Source organism: Pteropus medius, unplaced genomic scaffold, assembly GCF_902729225.1.
Source record: "Pteropus medius unplaced genomic scaffold, Ma_sr-lr_union100, whole genome shotgun sequence".
Taxonomy (NCBI): Eukaryota; Metazoa; Chordata; class Mammalia; order Chiroptera; family Pteropodidae; genus Pteropus; species Pteropus medius.
In genome coordinates, this window is record NW_024342473.1 from 139,793 (window position 1) to 156,199 (window position 16,407).

Genomic DNA, 16,407 nt, shown 5'->3' on the forward strand with positions numbered 1-16,407 from the left:
GAGCTTGGCACATACTGTTCCCTCTGCCAGGAATGCTCTCCACCCACTCCATCCTTTAGAGCTCACCTTCCTCATCTCTCAGACAGTTTCTGTTCTCTCTATTATACTCTCACACTTTGTACTTGTCCTGCATTTCACATACCAAAATCCGGCATGCTTATAATTACTTGATTAATTGTGTTGTTAATTATTTCATATCTAGAGACCATATCTGCCTTGTTTACTGCTCGATCTCCAATGCCTAGCACCAAGTGACTTGTACATTGTATTTTATGTTCTAGTAACATCCTAGTAAATGGTTGACTTCTCTTCTCACAAACTAGCTTATCCCCTCCATTCATTTTCCCCTCTCCCTTCACTGTCAAATTTCTTTGAAGACTAGTCTATACTATGTGCCCCAGCTCCACCCCCATTCACTTGTCAACCCACTAAAATCTGCAGTCCTTCACTACACGCCAATAAAACTGTTAGCGCCAAAGTCCTCCAGCAAAAGCTGATGATCTTACAAGCTTTTTCTAGATTTATTCATACTAAACATTTCTGTGATATTTGACACTATAGGCAATCCCCTTCACTTTCCTTTATGCAAAAAAAAAAAAAGAAAAGAAAAAAGAAAAAAAAAAAACAGTAACAAGGAGCTACATTGATCCTGGCCCTATGATTAGAACAGGGTCCCCTTCTCTCATTGAGCCCAGTGAGGTAGTCAAACAGATATGCATGTATAGCTATGTAAGTGCTACAAATTAAAAACAAAGAGCTAGAAGAGTGTAAAAGGCAGGGACTCTGAAATTGCCCTCCTATTTTCCTCTGATTGTATACTTTCTGCTTCTATGGCTGAATTTTCCTCTGCATGTCCCATAAACGTTTGCATGCCAGGATTTTGTCCTTATCACGCTGCTCTTCTCATGTACACTCTCTCTCTTCCCGTGCTCATGGCCAAAGACTCTCAAATCTTTATCTTCAGGCCTAATTTTCCAACTGCTTCTTGGATATCTCTCGCATGTTCCATAGGCACATAAAATGGTACATTCCAAACCAAATTTAATGTCTTTCCCAGTCCTTCTGCTGTTGCCTCTCTCACCAGTCACCCAAAATGGAAAAAAAAAAAAACCCACCCCTGAGATTTTTCTCTCCCTTTCCCTCACCCCCACAGCAATCAGGCAGTCATTTCAATTCTGCCTTCTGAGCATCTTGTGATTTAACCTGCTCTCCATGCCCAGTGCCACTACTTTTGTTCACTCATCATCTCTCCCCTGCATTACTGCTTGGCCCCTGCCCTAGACCCCTGCCTCCAATCTCCCCCTACTCTGATCATTTGCTTTGCTGCCACCCATATTTAATGTAACTGCATCATTACCCCGCTTAAAAGTCTCCAATGCCTTTAAGATATAGCCTACATTCATTAGCTTCCTAATCAGACCCTTCCTACTCCTGTCTCACTCTTTTTTCATTCATTCATTCAACGAATATTCATTGAGCACCTAGTATGTAGCAGGCACTATTTTAGGCACTGGAGATAAAATGGAAAACACTGCCATGTCTTCATCAAGCCCCATTGCTCCAGTGCTACGAAACACAGTACACACACACACACACACACACACACACACACACACATCCCTGGTCTCCAGCAATTTGAAATCTTTCATCATTTCCTACAAGACCCATGTTCTTATAGGCTTTCATATAATATCTCCACTGGATGGAGGTCTGTTCCTTCCTCTCAGCCATATGCGCACTCCCTGTAGGCTCAGCATTGAAACTTAACTTCCATGAGGCCTGTGGGAATTCCTCAGGCAGACCTAGATACACTCCCTTCCCTGTACTTCGAACCACTTTGAACGCAACTCTTTTCATATGTACTTTCTTTTTACATGTCTGTCTCTATCACTAAACAGTAAGCTCTTCAAGAGCAAGGTACCATCTTCTTCCTGTACACATCCTTCAACAAATTTTTTACTAATCATATGAGTTCCTCTTGCACACTCCCTGTTCTAAGGCAATAGCCCTGCCTTAGAAAAAGTGATTCAGGGCATCACTTTTCAAGCCATCCTTCCTCTGAGAGAAGCCTTGGCACTTGCTCACTGCTCTACCTGGCCAGCACACAGCACACCTCTCCGCGGCCCAGCACCCTCTGCTCTCAGACAGTAGTGGGCACAGACTCACAGGAGCAGCCTGCGAGGTGATCTCAGTATTAGTTAAAAATTTTCAGCCTTCAGAATTCTGAGATGCTAGTGGGGATTGACAGGTTGTTTTAAGGCTTTTTTAAAGACAAACCTATGCTACATACATAGATACATTGGTCCGTGTAAAGCAATGTGTGGTTATTTATAAAACGTGCAGTATAAATGTTCTTATATTACTAAGATTATATAAAAGATGTTAAAATATATTTCAACCAAGCAGTGGTGTAGATGGTCACAGAATATAATGTATCCATTGTCAAGAAATCCACACCAGAGACCTCTGAAATCTTAGATTGACTGAGTTGTGCTGAACTTGAAACACTTGAAAATTTTCCAAATGGTAAAATATTAAATATACTCTTTTTAAAAAATATTTACCAGTTAAACACTAAAATACTGTAACTGGCTGACCTTTCACAGAAGTTTTTATTCTACTTTTCCAAAAGCAGCCAGAAAAGGATTATTTTCTTTTAATGCTTTGTTTTGTCTTTTAGGGGGAAAAAAAAAATACAGCTTATTTTGAGCACACTACTCTCTCCGTCTGCCTATGCAATATCATCATAATGGCAGAATAATCACTGTAAACAATGCCCCGGGGATTTACTTGGCTACAACAGGGGACTCTAAGAGCCAATTTCACTGCTTTTCTTAACTACATCATTGCATTTTTGTCTGCTAGTGGATAAGAAGAGTCTCATTTTAGAGCAGTTTGAGGGAAAGTGCTAATTGTTGACACATTAGCTAATTGTTATGATTAGTCCCTGACTTTTTTTTATTTGAAAAGTCAAGATCTCAACTGTGAAGTATGAAGATGTTTTATTACAACAATGTCATGAAAACATTCAAACAATGAGAGGCTACACTTCGGAAGCGTTCAATCCCAAGGCCAGTAGATAGCCATACCTTTAGACAGCAGACAACCATGGAGGGGGAAGGGCAGGAATCTTAACTGCTACATCTAGCTAATATTTCAGACATAAGAGTTCTGGGCTATCATCAAAGATCTGTTTTTACAAATTCGCTGTCTTTAGAAAGTTGAAGTAACTCCAAACCAAATAAACCACGCGCAAACCATAATGGTCTACTGACAATTGAGGCAGCCTGGAATCCGTGATACTGTGAACCTGTAAGGTACCATACATACTTAAATATCTGTTTCTCTGTTTTCTAAAATTTAACATGGAGTGTTTGAAATTGGGGTCATTCTCAACAATACTTCAACTTAGGAAAACAACTAGGTGTGAATACTAAAATGTAAGTGTTCTTTAACATTTAGAGAAAAGGAAGGAGAGAATATCAAGTAGAGAAGGAAAGTAGCAAGAAACCAAATTGCAGGGCTTAGTTCTTGGCTCCAGCCATGGAGTGAGTCATTATTCTGTGCCTCATCCAGCTAACTTATAAATGCAAGCAAATATTTACTATTTGCTATAGGAATAACCTGGATTCATATAAGTAAGTATTATTTGACCGAATTTCAATTTTAAAAAATTTTGATGTTAAAATCAATATGTGATTCTATTATAAAATGTGTTTGTTTTATATTTTAACAAATGAAGAAAATACAATTTTCTTAAATTATTCTTGCTTATAATCTTCCCCAAATTACAAATTTAATTTTACAACACATCCATTAGTCAATACCTTTACATTTACTTCCTATGGTGATATTGATTTTAAGCTTTAAGTATCTGAATCCTTAAGAGAAAAATATCAGTTTTAAATAAGCCATACTATTTTGTTTGTATTCAGTTTGACTATTCTGAGTGACTTAAGTGGTTACTAACTAGTTAAAATCGTTGGAGTTGCTTAGAAGATTAAATATGATAATAACTTAATGTGGCTAAAGCACTGTTTGGCACAGAGTAAGCACCTAATAAATGTTAGCTGCCATCATCATCATCATCACCATCATGAAAATGACAAGTAACTGAGTGAAATAGTCAGACTTTGTATAGATATCCCCAATTTAAGCTAAGATGTAACACAGCATTGCACATGAAAGAAAGTGTTATGAGCAGTAGCTACTAAATTTTTTTTGGTAGCTCATGACAAGTCAACACTTTACTGAACACCTATTATGTAGCAGGCACTCAGCTGTGTGGCTTAGATTAAGGCTCTGTCTACATATACAAACTGAGCTGAAATTTAAAATAAAGAAACAACAAAAAACTATAGTAGTCTCTCCTCAATTTAAATGTCCCAAGGGTATAATCTTTAAATCCTAAAGGGAAAATAGGTCAGAAAAATGAAAATATATATGCAAGTCTTTATAAAGGTTTGCCTTCACTAAACAAAAATAATAATAATGACAATACATAAAACCAAGATAATAACATCAACAAAATCATTCTATCCTAAATTTGTAATAATTAAATGAATAATTTATCTTTTTCCCTTGTTCAAAACTTTTAAATCTCTTTGTTCTCCACAATGTCAACCAGATATTAAAAATTCACTTTGCATTGTTGCAAAGATCATAAGAAGATTTTTTTTTTCTTATTCCGATCCTCCATCTAAAATGAGTGCCATCTGGCTGAGACTCAGCACCAACTCCCAGTTGTGCCAGAGACACGTCTGAAAACACACCCTTTCCTTTTCCCTCTCCACCACACTCAGCCCCCCTCAGCTTCATCTCACCAGAGGTTTCATCATCTGCAAACCACTTGATGTCTGGTTCCCTTTCCCAAACTCCTGTTGTTCTTTTTTAAATTATCCTAATAGAAATTATTTGAGGATAGATAGATGATAAATCGAGGGAGGGAGGGAGGAAGAGAGGGAGGGAGGGAGGGAGAGAGAGAGAGAGAACAAAAGTCTCCTCATAATGAAAATGTGTTCAAAAGTAAAGCTTCATGTAAAGGAAACTTGAGGTATGGTGGGTAAATAAAGAAAGCTATTATTTTAAAGGAAAATGCATTATGGAATTGAGCCAATAATTTATTTTCTAGTTGGACTCAACTTGTTTTTCTATCAAAATACAGAGTTGTACTAACTTCTACATGTATAACTGCTATAATGTTTCTATTTCTAATTCTTTTAAAACTTTGTATATAAAAACCTAGCAATATCTCACTATATATATATACTCTTCTGCATTTTTGGCAATTCTCATCGATCCATCAATTTGCCTAAAGTAAGAATAACACAGGAATAAAATTCTTGAATATTTTAACATATTCCCTGAAAATGTATTAATGGCTTTACAACATGACTATAAAATATACCATTTTCTGCATATGTTCTAGGTAGAAGGGGCTGTTTAAAAACACATCAGTGGAAAAAGAGAGGAAAGTTCAAATCACCTGTATCAAACCCCCTCATCTAACATATAAGGAAAATAATACTTGAAGTAGTGAAGTGATTTTTGCAATGTACACATCAGATGACGGCAGACCCATAGAGTCTGTACATGCCGTGCCTTTTAAGGGAAGAATAATGACAAGTAGCACCCCCCACCTCAAGATGCAGCTCTCCCAATGGTGTGTTGGACTGTATCCAAACAACCAAGACACAGTACCAATTATTACAAACAGGTTATTAGGTATTCCCTTTCAGCAATTTTGAATTTAAAAAAAAAAGAAAAAGAAAAATGATACGGTTCAATCCAGGTTTTTTGTAAAAGGATTTGTAATAGATTTCTGGTGTGTCTTATCTCCAAATCTTAAGAAGTTTCATGTAGCTATCAGATATGTGACAGAGCCATCAAAAGAATGTGAATTCAAGTATTTTAATTATGACATATAAGTCACATCCCAACTCATTTCACAACAGTGTAAATTCTTTATAAAGACAGAAAAATAAAAGTAATCCTCATTCTGTTAGAGAGACTGTATTCTCAACAATTGGTCATGCATTGTGTATGTGTGTATACAAATAGTGGTCACGTTCTAGTAAGAACAAGCATGGGCTTTGGAGGCAAGCTAATCTGGACTCAGTCATTCTCTGACCTTGGGAAATTACTTAACTTTGAATCTATTTCTTCATTATAGTTGGTTGAATAGTGCCCCCCACGAAGATATATCCAAGTCTTAACCCCTGATACCTGTGAATGTGATCTTATTTGAAAATAGGATATTTGCAGATATAATTAAATTAAAGGTCTCAAGAACATGCCCAATTTAGAATGGGCCCTAAATCAAATGACCAGTGCCCTTATAAGAGAAAGAAGAAGGAGAGCTGAGACCCAGAGACCCAGTGACCCAAAGGGGAAGGCCCAGAGGGGACAACAGAGGCAAAGATTGAAGTAATGCAGCCCCAAGCCTAGGAATGCCAAGGCTGCCTGCAGCTAGCAGGAGCTGAGAGACAGGAATAAAACAGATTATCCCTCACAGCTTCCAGAGGGAACCAGCCACACAAACACCTTGATTTTGGCCTCCAAAACTATGAGAGAATACATTTCTGTTGTTTTAAGCCACCAAGTTTGTGGCAATTTGTTATGGCAGTGCTAGGAAACCTCAGGGTTGCTATGAAGATCAAAGAAGATGATCGGAAGGCAGCTAGCACACTGCCCACTCAGTAAAAGCTAGCTCCTTTATTCCCCATTCTCCTTTCTGGGCAATGAGAATGCATATGGGGTAGATCTTCTGGTGAGGATTCGAGCTGGCTACTGATCATCCTTATAGGTCCGCAGCAACAGAGGTGATCTCTTGGGCCTCCCACCTCGATCCTCCTGCTGGGAAGTACCAGGGCCTCTCTCTGATGACAACATGTCAGTGCCAGACTGTTTGGCGCATACTTCCTATCTGCCTCACTGCCTGTCTCTGCCTCCCGGTAAAGCTCTGCCCTTGCCTACTATGCTGCTGATAGAGAAAACCAGCTCTGCAGGGAGAGCTGGGCTAGGCAGCAAGACACTGGGTTTTGTAGTCTTAACTCATATTACTGGCTCCCTGGATGACCACTACAGCCCCTTCTTGGCCTAATGCAAAAGATTCCACACATTCAGCATCCTTTTCCCTTTGGACTTTTTTACTTTTCATTTATTATTTTCTTTAAGAGGTCAATACCAATGTATTAAAGGCTTTTCAACCCCATTTCATTATCTCATTATAAAGAAGTGAAGACATGTCACCTATTTTCATTCTTTTTTTTTTTCCATTTTTATTTTATCTGGAACATGCATAATCTAATGTAAAAAAAATAAAGAACCAGACCTACTTAGCCCTAGGTCAAGTACCAACTAATGATATGTCTACATACCAAAGCAGGAAACGAAAACAAACAAACAAAAACAAATGGAAAAAACAAACTTTTTGACTACTATGAAATTGATGTTGTGGGTTGAAATTTTTATTTGAAATCATTTCTTTTTAGAATTCCACCTTTTTCTCTATTTATAATTACTCAGCTAAGAACTTGTGTGCAAGTAGACACAGCCAGACTGCTTGGCAGTGGTCTATTTTCCTCTCATTCCACTAAACTCACATTTGCAAAGTTAAGAAAAGCAGCAGACATATAAATAAATAAATGTATGTATCTGCTTATGTATTTCATTCGTCATATATGTTTCATATATGTCTCATATATGCTTTCATATATATGTGTATATATACCCCTATTTAATTTATTGAGATGCAATTAATAGATACAACAAAGGCTAAGCATTTTTAGTTCCTTAAAATACAAGCTATAAAAATTCAGTTGGTGTTAAAAGTTTAATTCTCCCCTTTGCAGAAAGGAAGAAACCTCCTCCGCCTTCTTCCTTATTTCTCTCTTGATTCAAGTAGACTGTTTAATAACTTCAGACCCATAGTACAGTTATATGAAAGGGAAAATAGAGAAGTATCCCCTTCGAATGCAGACATGCAGATGCAAGAGGAGACAAGGTTTATGTTCCTGCTAGCATGAATATAGGCAACCTTCAGCATTCGGACCAAGAAGAAAGCAGAAAAGAGAATAAGGATTGTTAATCAGACACTATGTTATTCCATGCTCTATGGAATGGTGGTATTTTATATGTGTTACAGCATTGGATCCTCACGATAACTGTAAGAGGTAGACGTTATTATCTCTATTTTACAAATGTGGTAACTGAGGCTTAGAAAGCTTAAATAATGTGGGTCATCCATCATTGGGTGATAAAGAAATAAAACTGACACCTGCCTCCTTATAACATCCCCTCCCACCTGGAAAGGTACTCTAGAGAAAGGATTCAGGAACAACCGAAGAAACCGGACATGGTCATTCATAGTTAGATGGCCAAACAGCCTTAAGAGAGATAGTTTCATTGCCAGTACAGGGAAAACGCTCCTGTGCTTAAATCTGATTACAACACAGTTTAAATCCATTGAAACTTATCCTGATATCAAAAGACAAGCTTTGCATACTCCAGTTCTGAAAGCTTTGAAACCTTAGTCATAAAGCAGCAGGTGCGGGCTCCACTAAATTGTCCTGGAGGATAACCACACTGCCCCAGTGCCAAAGCTTGGCCAGGATTTTCCACGTGCCCTCCAGTCTTTATCTGCTTTATCTAGTGGGGGAAGGGAGAGCACAGAATAGATTACGTGTTGTTTTTAAAGTCAGTAAAGTCTAGAGGTTTTCCAGCGTGGTTTTCCCGTAAGTGTTCTTATAAGAATCAGTCAATGGCGTCTATGCTGGTATCTTGACCGTCCTAGGCTTATTAATCCAACCAGTAGTTATTTACTGAGGAAGCCCTCTCAGTGGGCACTGTCCTGAAGTAAATTCAAAACTAGTATAAAAAAGAGCTTTTACCTTTAGAGAGCTTGCAGTCTAGTGGGTGGACACATCAATCCTTTAGTAAGTAATTACAATTTAACTCTCACCATTCTGTCAATCAGCCTGTCAGGAGAGAAGAGAAATCTGTGTAGGCTGGAGAGATTGGGCAAAATAAGAAGGAGGGGCTGGCTTATGATGGACCTTAAAGGTTGAGAGAAGGGATTTGGGTAGGGAAAGAAGTAGGATGGGGAATGGAGAAGGACATCTGGTACTGAAGACAGAGCATAAAATCAGTATCGTGTATATGCTGGGCAAAGAAGAAAATAGCAGACAAAAACCAGTAAATTCACATAGTTGTTGCTACTGGATCTTTTCCAGGCCAGGATGCCATGTTTACATCCTATACTTAATTCACCTCCACCTGAGAAGCGCTTGAGAAGAAAATCTCTGACTTGGGACTATTAAAATCTCACTTTACTTTTTTCACAAATATATTTGCCTACTTTTCATAGCTGTTTACATGGAAGGTAAACAATCTGTTGCTTCAAGATGAAATGTAATTTTTACCCATTTCAGTAAATAAGTAAAACAGTGGTTGAAAGTTTATGAATATAAGATCTCCCAGTGAAGGAACAAAACCAGGCTGCCTCAAGACAAGAAGCTCGAGATGGTCCTGGTAAATCTCTGTGTTCTACCTACGAAAGTGTCATCTGCTTAAGAAATACACATTTCAGTAAGCAATAACTGAACAAAATTCTTGGAAGCTTGCTTCTTAAAACTAGAGATCTGTGGATACGATCATACAATTCGCCACAGCTCACAAAATTTTATGACTACATAGACTTGCACCAAAACGAGGGGGTAATTCTGCAAAAATGAAAGTTTCCACCAGATTCTTGGCATGGAAAACAAATGGAGTCTCTATAAATGAGAGATAGTTTTCTTTTTCTTTCTAAATTATGTCTACAATAGGGTGGAAGACCACTGTCAGTCATGGAACTAGGTGACAATTGATTGCACCCAAATCATACACTGGGGAGAGTCTTGGTCCTATATGCCTTGGTTTCCTACCCAATGTCTATCTCATCCTGCTCCATCTTGCCCTCTGGTCTTAACACATCTAGTACCCCGGTAAAAAGTCCTTCCTAAAAATTTGACAGTGGTAGCCAGAAAAAAAATGTAATAAGAGAAAAATAACCACCTATACTTTTTAAAGGGGGGAGGAGTTGACTTTGAAACCCGAAAATTTCTGTCGACGCCTCAAAATCAGACAGTATGTCTTATTTTTCTTAGTTTATACAGTGTCCACCACAATAGCTGAAACATAGGCTCTCAAATGTTTGTGAACCCCTGCAAGTCTTTACTATGAATATTGAGTTCAAATTATTCTTCTTTATCTTTTAATTAAATAAGATCAAATTAATCATCAAATATTGTATCTTAAATATTGGGAAATAGTACAGCCACTGTGTAAAACAGTTTGGCAGTTTTTCAAAAAGTTTAACTTAGAGTTACTATATTATCCAACAATTCCACTCCTAGGTACATAGCCAAGACAAGTGAAACCATATGCCCATAAAAAAACTCATTCACAAATGTTCATAACAGCATTATTTATAACAGCCAAAAATTGGAAATAACCTAAATGTCCATTAACTGATGGGTAGATAAACAAAATGTAGTATAGCCATGCAATGGAAAATTATTCGGCAATAAAAAGAAGTGAAGTACTAATACTGATATATGCCACAATATGGAGGAACCTTGAAATCATCGTGCTAAGTAAAAGAAGCTAGACCTATATACTGTATGATTCTACATACTATATGGCCAAAAGGCCACTTACTGTATAATTTCATTTATCTGAAGTGTCCAAGATAGGTAAATCCATAAAGACAGAAGGTAGATAAGTGGCTGCCAGGAGCTGGAGGGAGGGAGAATGGGAAATGACTGCTAATGGGTGTGGGGTTTCTTTTTACGAGATGAAAATGTTCTGGAACCAGATAATGGTGGTGGTGTTACAATTTTGTAAATATACAACAAACTACTGAATTGTACATTTTTAAAGGGTGAATTTTATGATATATCAATAATATCTCAATAAAAAATATTTCAGACACGGCATGGTAAAGACACTATAGATTGAATATGTTGAGTTCTTCAGTGTAACGAAAACTATTAGTATCCCATGTATTCTTTTTTCTTTGTCAATAAATTTTAGAAAACTTATCATAATTCTTCACATATGTACAAAAGTTCTTTAAACATTTGTTATAGTATATAATTAATGACATTAAAATAGCAATAATAAGAATGACTAGCATTTACTGAATGCTTACTACGTGCTAATCACATTCGAAGTATTTTACAAATATTCATTCTTAAAAGAGTTAGAGAAATAACTCTATAAGGTGAGTACTATTCTTATCTCCATTCTCTATAGAAAACTGAGGCACAGAGAGCTTACCCAAGGTCACACAGTTAGTTAATGGTGGAGCCAGGATCCAAGCCCAGGAAGCCTGGTCCAGAGCTGGCACTCATAACCACTATTCAATTACACCTTTAATGAAAATAGGAAACGGATTAGCATAGCAGAAAGAGTGCTAGATAAATCGCTGCAGGGCCTAATCCAAGCCTGGGGCCCCTTAGCCTGCTTCTCGTGATCTGAAAAGTAAGGGTATGAGGCAGCCACATCTCTAAGTCCCCAACCTCTCTGAATCTCCATTACTCTGTACTAAGTCACTGGTAAGCCAAGAAATATTCAGGTGCAGATATGCTGTCACTTAATATACTATGTACATCAGGAACTTTAACTTCATAATATTTTATAGAAAACAACTAAGAATTTTAGAATTAAACAGCTGAGAAAACCTGAGGGGCTAAATAACAAGGTTGGCCCCAAATATCAGTCACTTTTGTTTTTTATGTTAAAAAAAGGCAAGGAGAATTCTGTTCATTCTCCCTTATAATCAAGATATTATTCATTACATATTTTTTCCCTGAAATTTAATTCCACAGTATCTCATTCAATCCTCAACAAACAAATATTGAAAGCCTTCTGTGGGCCTGACATTTTGAGGCCCTGAGAATACAAAAAGAAATAAAGCCAAAAAAAGGTGAGGTTCTATCTCATTTTTGAAGGGGAGAGGGGAGATATAACAATATACAAGTCAACCAATCAGTAAACAAGATAATTTCAGTTAGTGATAAGTGCTAAAAAGAAAATAAAGCAGGGTGACATGATGATAACTGGCTGCTTTAATATCTGATAAAACTAAGTTACTGTAGAGCAGAAATTTTGGTCTATTCTGTTCACCTATCCCAAGTGCTTAGAGAAGCACTCAACAAACATTGAAAGAATGAATGCAAGGAAGGAAGGAAGGAAGGAAGGAGGGAGGGAGGGAGGGAGGGAGGGAGGGATGGAGGGAGGATTGAACAAACGAACCAACTAACGAAGTGAATGGTGAGTAAATGGTGCATTCCCACATCGTGGCAGTGACTGCTAGCTGATTGCTAAGGCAGTTTCTATTTTTTTCTGGCCCATAGCTGTACTATAAGCATTAGTTTGCTAGGCCCATAACAAAATACCTCAGATTGGACGGCTTAAGAATAAAAATTTATTTTCTCACAGTTCTGGAGCCTGGAAGTCCAGGATCAAGGTACAGACAGGCTTGGTCTCTCCTGACAGTTTCCTCTCTCTTTGGCTTGCAAATGGCACCATCTAACTTTGTCTTCATGTAACCTTTCCTCTGATGTCTCTTTGTGTGTTCTAGTCTCCTCTTCTTATAAGAACACAGTCAGATGAGATGAGGATATGCCCTAAGTCTCATTTTAACTTAATTACCTCTTTAAAGGCCCTCTCTCCAAATACAGTCACATTCTAAGGTGCTAGGGCTTAGGACTTCAATGTGCGAATTAGGGGAGAAGGGCACAATTCAGTCCAAAACACTACATTCCCTGCCTCTCAGGGTTAGGTAGATACCAGTCACATGGCTACAGTTAGTGAATCTGAGGGGAAGTAGTATGTGCCACTTCCTGGCCTAATCCATAAAAATCTCCACACATGATCCTCCATGCTGTTTCCGCATCAGATGGCAAGATATTGACCCCTGAGATGATGTTAGAAGCTACAAGATAAAGATGACAAAGCCTCCAATAGCCTGCGTCCCTGAAAATGGTAGAGCAGAGCCACCCCCAAACCAGTGACAGAGACATTCATTGGACTATGTATTATATGAGAGAAAAATAAACATATGTAGAGATATTTTTATTAAAGTAGTTAGTCTACCTTAACCAGTATAACCTCCATCATGTCTTCAAATCTCTTTAGTCTTCCCTAATAACCTTGTTATTCAAGCTAAAGAGTGTTCATTTTTTTTAAGATTTCCTCAAAGGACGATGACTTCAATCATTTTTCATGCTCTTCTCTTCCTAATTTCTTTACTTCTTTCTAAAATATAGAGCCCAAAACCAGGCAGACGCCTTTTTAAACAAGTTTTCACTGTAATTCATTGGTACATACCAGATTGAGGTCTTGCATGTACTATTTATCATGAGATAATACAAAGACATAAAAATGGGAGACTCTCAATATTCTTAAACCCAGGGTTTCAACCTCAAAAACCTTTGCCTCTATGGCCCAACTCAGAATTGCTAACAGTTGCTGTGGTTCGTATGCTAAATATATATGGGCACCAAGGAATAGCTGGCCAGGCAAAATCTGGGCTGCTGTATTTCCTGGACCAGGAACTACAAACGAGATGAAGGAGGTAATGTGGGTGGGGGTGAGAGGAATCATTCTTCACTGCAGTGATTCTGAGAGCAATGCGGAATCCAAAAATAAACACTGGTTGACTCCAGTGCCCTTGAACAAGTATGCAAAGTCACTGAATAACAGAGCCAGCTAATCTAAATGCCCATCTAAACTTCTTCTGAGCTGCTAATACAGGTGGCCAGGACTATAACTTCTAAATAAGTTTACCAGAAAGAAATATGATTTTATACCTCTTATATCGGTAACAGATGCCAATTTTAAAATGTCTAAGTTTTCTTTTAGGAACCCAAAAATATAACTCAGAGCTTGGGTGATGAAATACAAGCAGTAGCCTGCCTTGAATTCCTTCCTTCCTTCATTCATTCATTCAACATCATTATTCATGCCTAATAGGTGCCAGGCACCTCGTTAAGGACTAGAGATAAATACACCAGTAAAATCCGGTCCTTTCTCTCAAGGATTTCACAATCTTGAATTTGGGGGAGGAGTTAAGAAGGAAAGCACAAATAAAAATGGGATAACTTTTGTATTGGCATTACGGTCAAATATTCTGGGAACTCAGAGAAGGAAATGATCAACTCTCTGCCAATGGAAAATGGAGGTACAAAAAAAATATACTGGCAAGACCCCAAAATAAGTGTCAACTGAACAGAATCATCCACACTTTGTTTTAAAAGAAAGAAACCTTTATCCAAACGGATATAACAATGTAAAATCATTTCACCGCAGACTCAAAAGGGGAAGGGAAAATCAAGTTTTGGAGCCATCATCAGAGGGAGTCCTGGACATCCTCACTGCCCCTCCTGACCTGGTTTCCTGCCTGTGTCCCTAATACTGACTGCAGAACACGGCTCACTGCTATGTATTATACCCTTGCAGATCTGATGGGAGCAGAAATCGGGGAGAGGGCTGCGGCTGATGATGGAATAAATCTGAAAACGATGACTTATGTTGGCTTCTGGCCCAGTTTTATTTCCTAAGAAAGTGTCTCCCAAGTTTCTGAGGCTCCATTTTTCTCTCTGGTTATCTCTAGCTTTCTCCAGCTAAATCTGCTCCTAAGATTCTCACTACAATGCAAAAATGCAAATCCTTTAACATGGCCCCACTTCCAGGATAGCTGATCCCAGGCTCCATGAACATATTTCCATATCTGATGGATCACATTCTGTGGGAACAATTCATTACTTATCATCTCCCATCTACACAGCCAACATCTTCACCCTGGCTGATTGGCATTTTAAATTCAGTGGTGCTTGAATGACCTCTGAAAACAGTGGGCTTCTTTTTTTTAAAAAAAAAAAAAAAAAAAAAAAAAAAAAAAAAAAAAAAGAAAATGAAGGATTAAGTCATGAACATCAGTGTCCTAAGCCATATGTATTTTTTGCTTTTTTAAAATATTTTAACCAGACTTACTTAAAGCAAGTATCTTTTATAATTGGGAAAATAGGGATTATAGTTCTAATTCTTTTCATGGTTAGTGAAATGACAAATTCTTCAAACTCCCTCAGAAGAGTGACCAGGTCTGAGATTGAGAATGTCAGGTTCGTGAATGTCTTTTCTCCTTGTCACATTCCTCACATGGTCAATTAAAGCTACTTATACTTTTTCCTGTAACAAGGACATGTACCCAGTGGGAACTAGACTGAAACCAACACATTATTTCCATGTAATTCAGCTGAATGATTTTATTTCTTCCCAAAGATGACCTGGGGCTCACAACCAGTAGATGTGGTGGCGGCAATCATGCTTTGAATAAGACCCTTCACTGTTCTACTGGATTTGGACAGGGACACATCCCCGAATGACTTTGTTGGAGGTGAACTGAAGGTGAACTAAAATTCCTGTAATGAAAATAGTTCAAACAGATCTTCAGAATCTCTTGAGTCACAAGATAGCTGAATAAATTAGTATCATGAAAGGGGCAGCAATAGTCAGACTCTAAGGTCACCTCCTGGTGTTTGTGCCCTTGAATCGCCCCCCATTGGTTGACTATGGGCTGGACTCAGTGACTCACTTCTAACAAGAAGAATGAGAAGTGACAGTGTGTGAGTCAGACACAAGGCCATAATAGGCCTTAATAGACCATGTGTGCCACCTCCATCTCCCTTGGGGGAAGTCAGCTGCCATGACGTGAGCAGCCTTTGGAGAGGACCACGTGGAAAAAACCTGAGGGCTCCTGACTACAGCCTCCCATGATGAGCTTGTAAGCAGATGTTCCCCAGCCTTTAGACACCTGCAGCCCCAGGGCAGCTTCCGGACTGCAACCTCACAAGAGACCTAGAGCTAGAGCCATCCTGCTACATCTCACAGAAAAGAGAAGAGATAACAAATATTTGTTGTTTTAAGCTGCCATATTTGGGGAAATTTTGTTACTCCACAGTAATACAGAGTATAAAATGTGTCCATTCCGGGACATGATGTGAGGGGTGCCAAGAATGTGCCACACCTGTTCAGTGACCTCCCCCATTGTCTCTCTCAGGCCTGAAATGTTTGAAGTCCTATCTTAAATATGTACGCAGTTACTCATACATTGCGTACCTTCTGAGTGCAGTCAGGATATCAACTGTTAGGCAAGGCAATTTTTCCCTTCTGAAAACCTCATTTTTCTTCTCCTTAAGAACCAACCAGTTTCCCTGTCAAAAACAGCTTTCGAAGCCACTACAAATTAAGGCCAACAACTGAATCTCAATCCCAGCTAGAAGTCGGAGGTCTCCCATTATGAAGAAAAAACAGGGGCTGAAGTGGCACTTCATGGAATGTAGTCACCCTCCCTTCAGA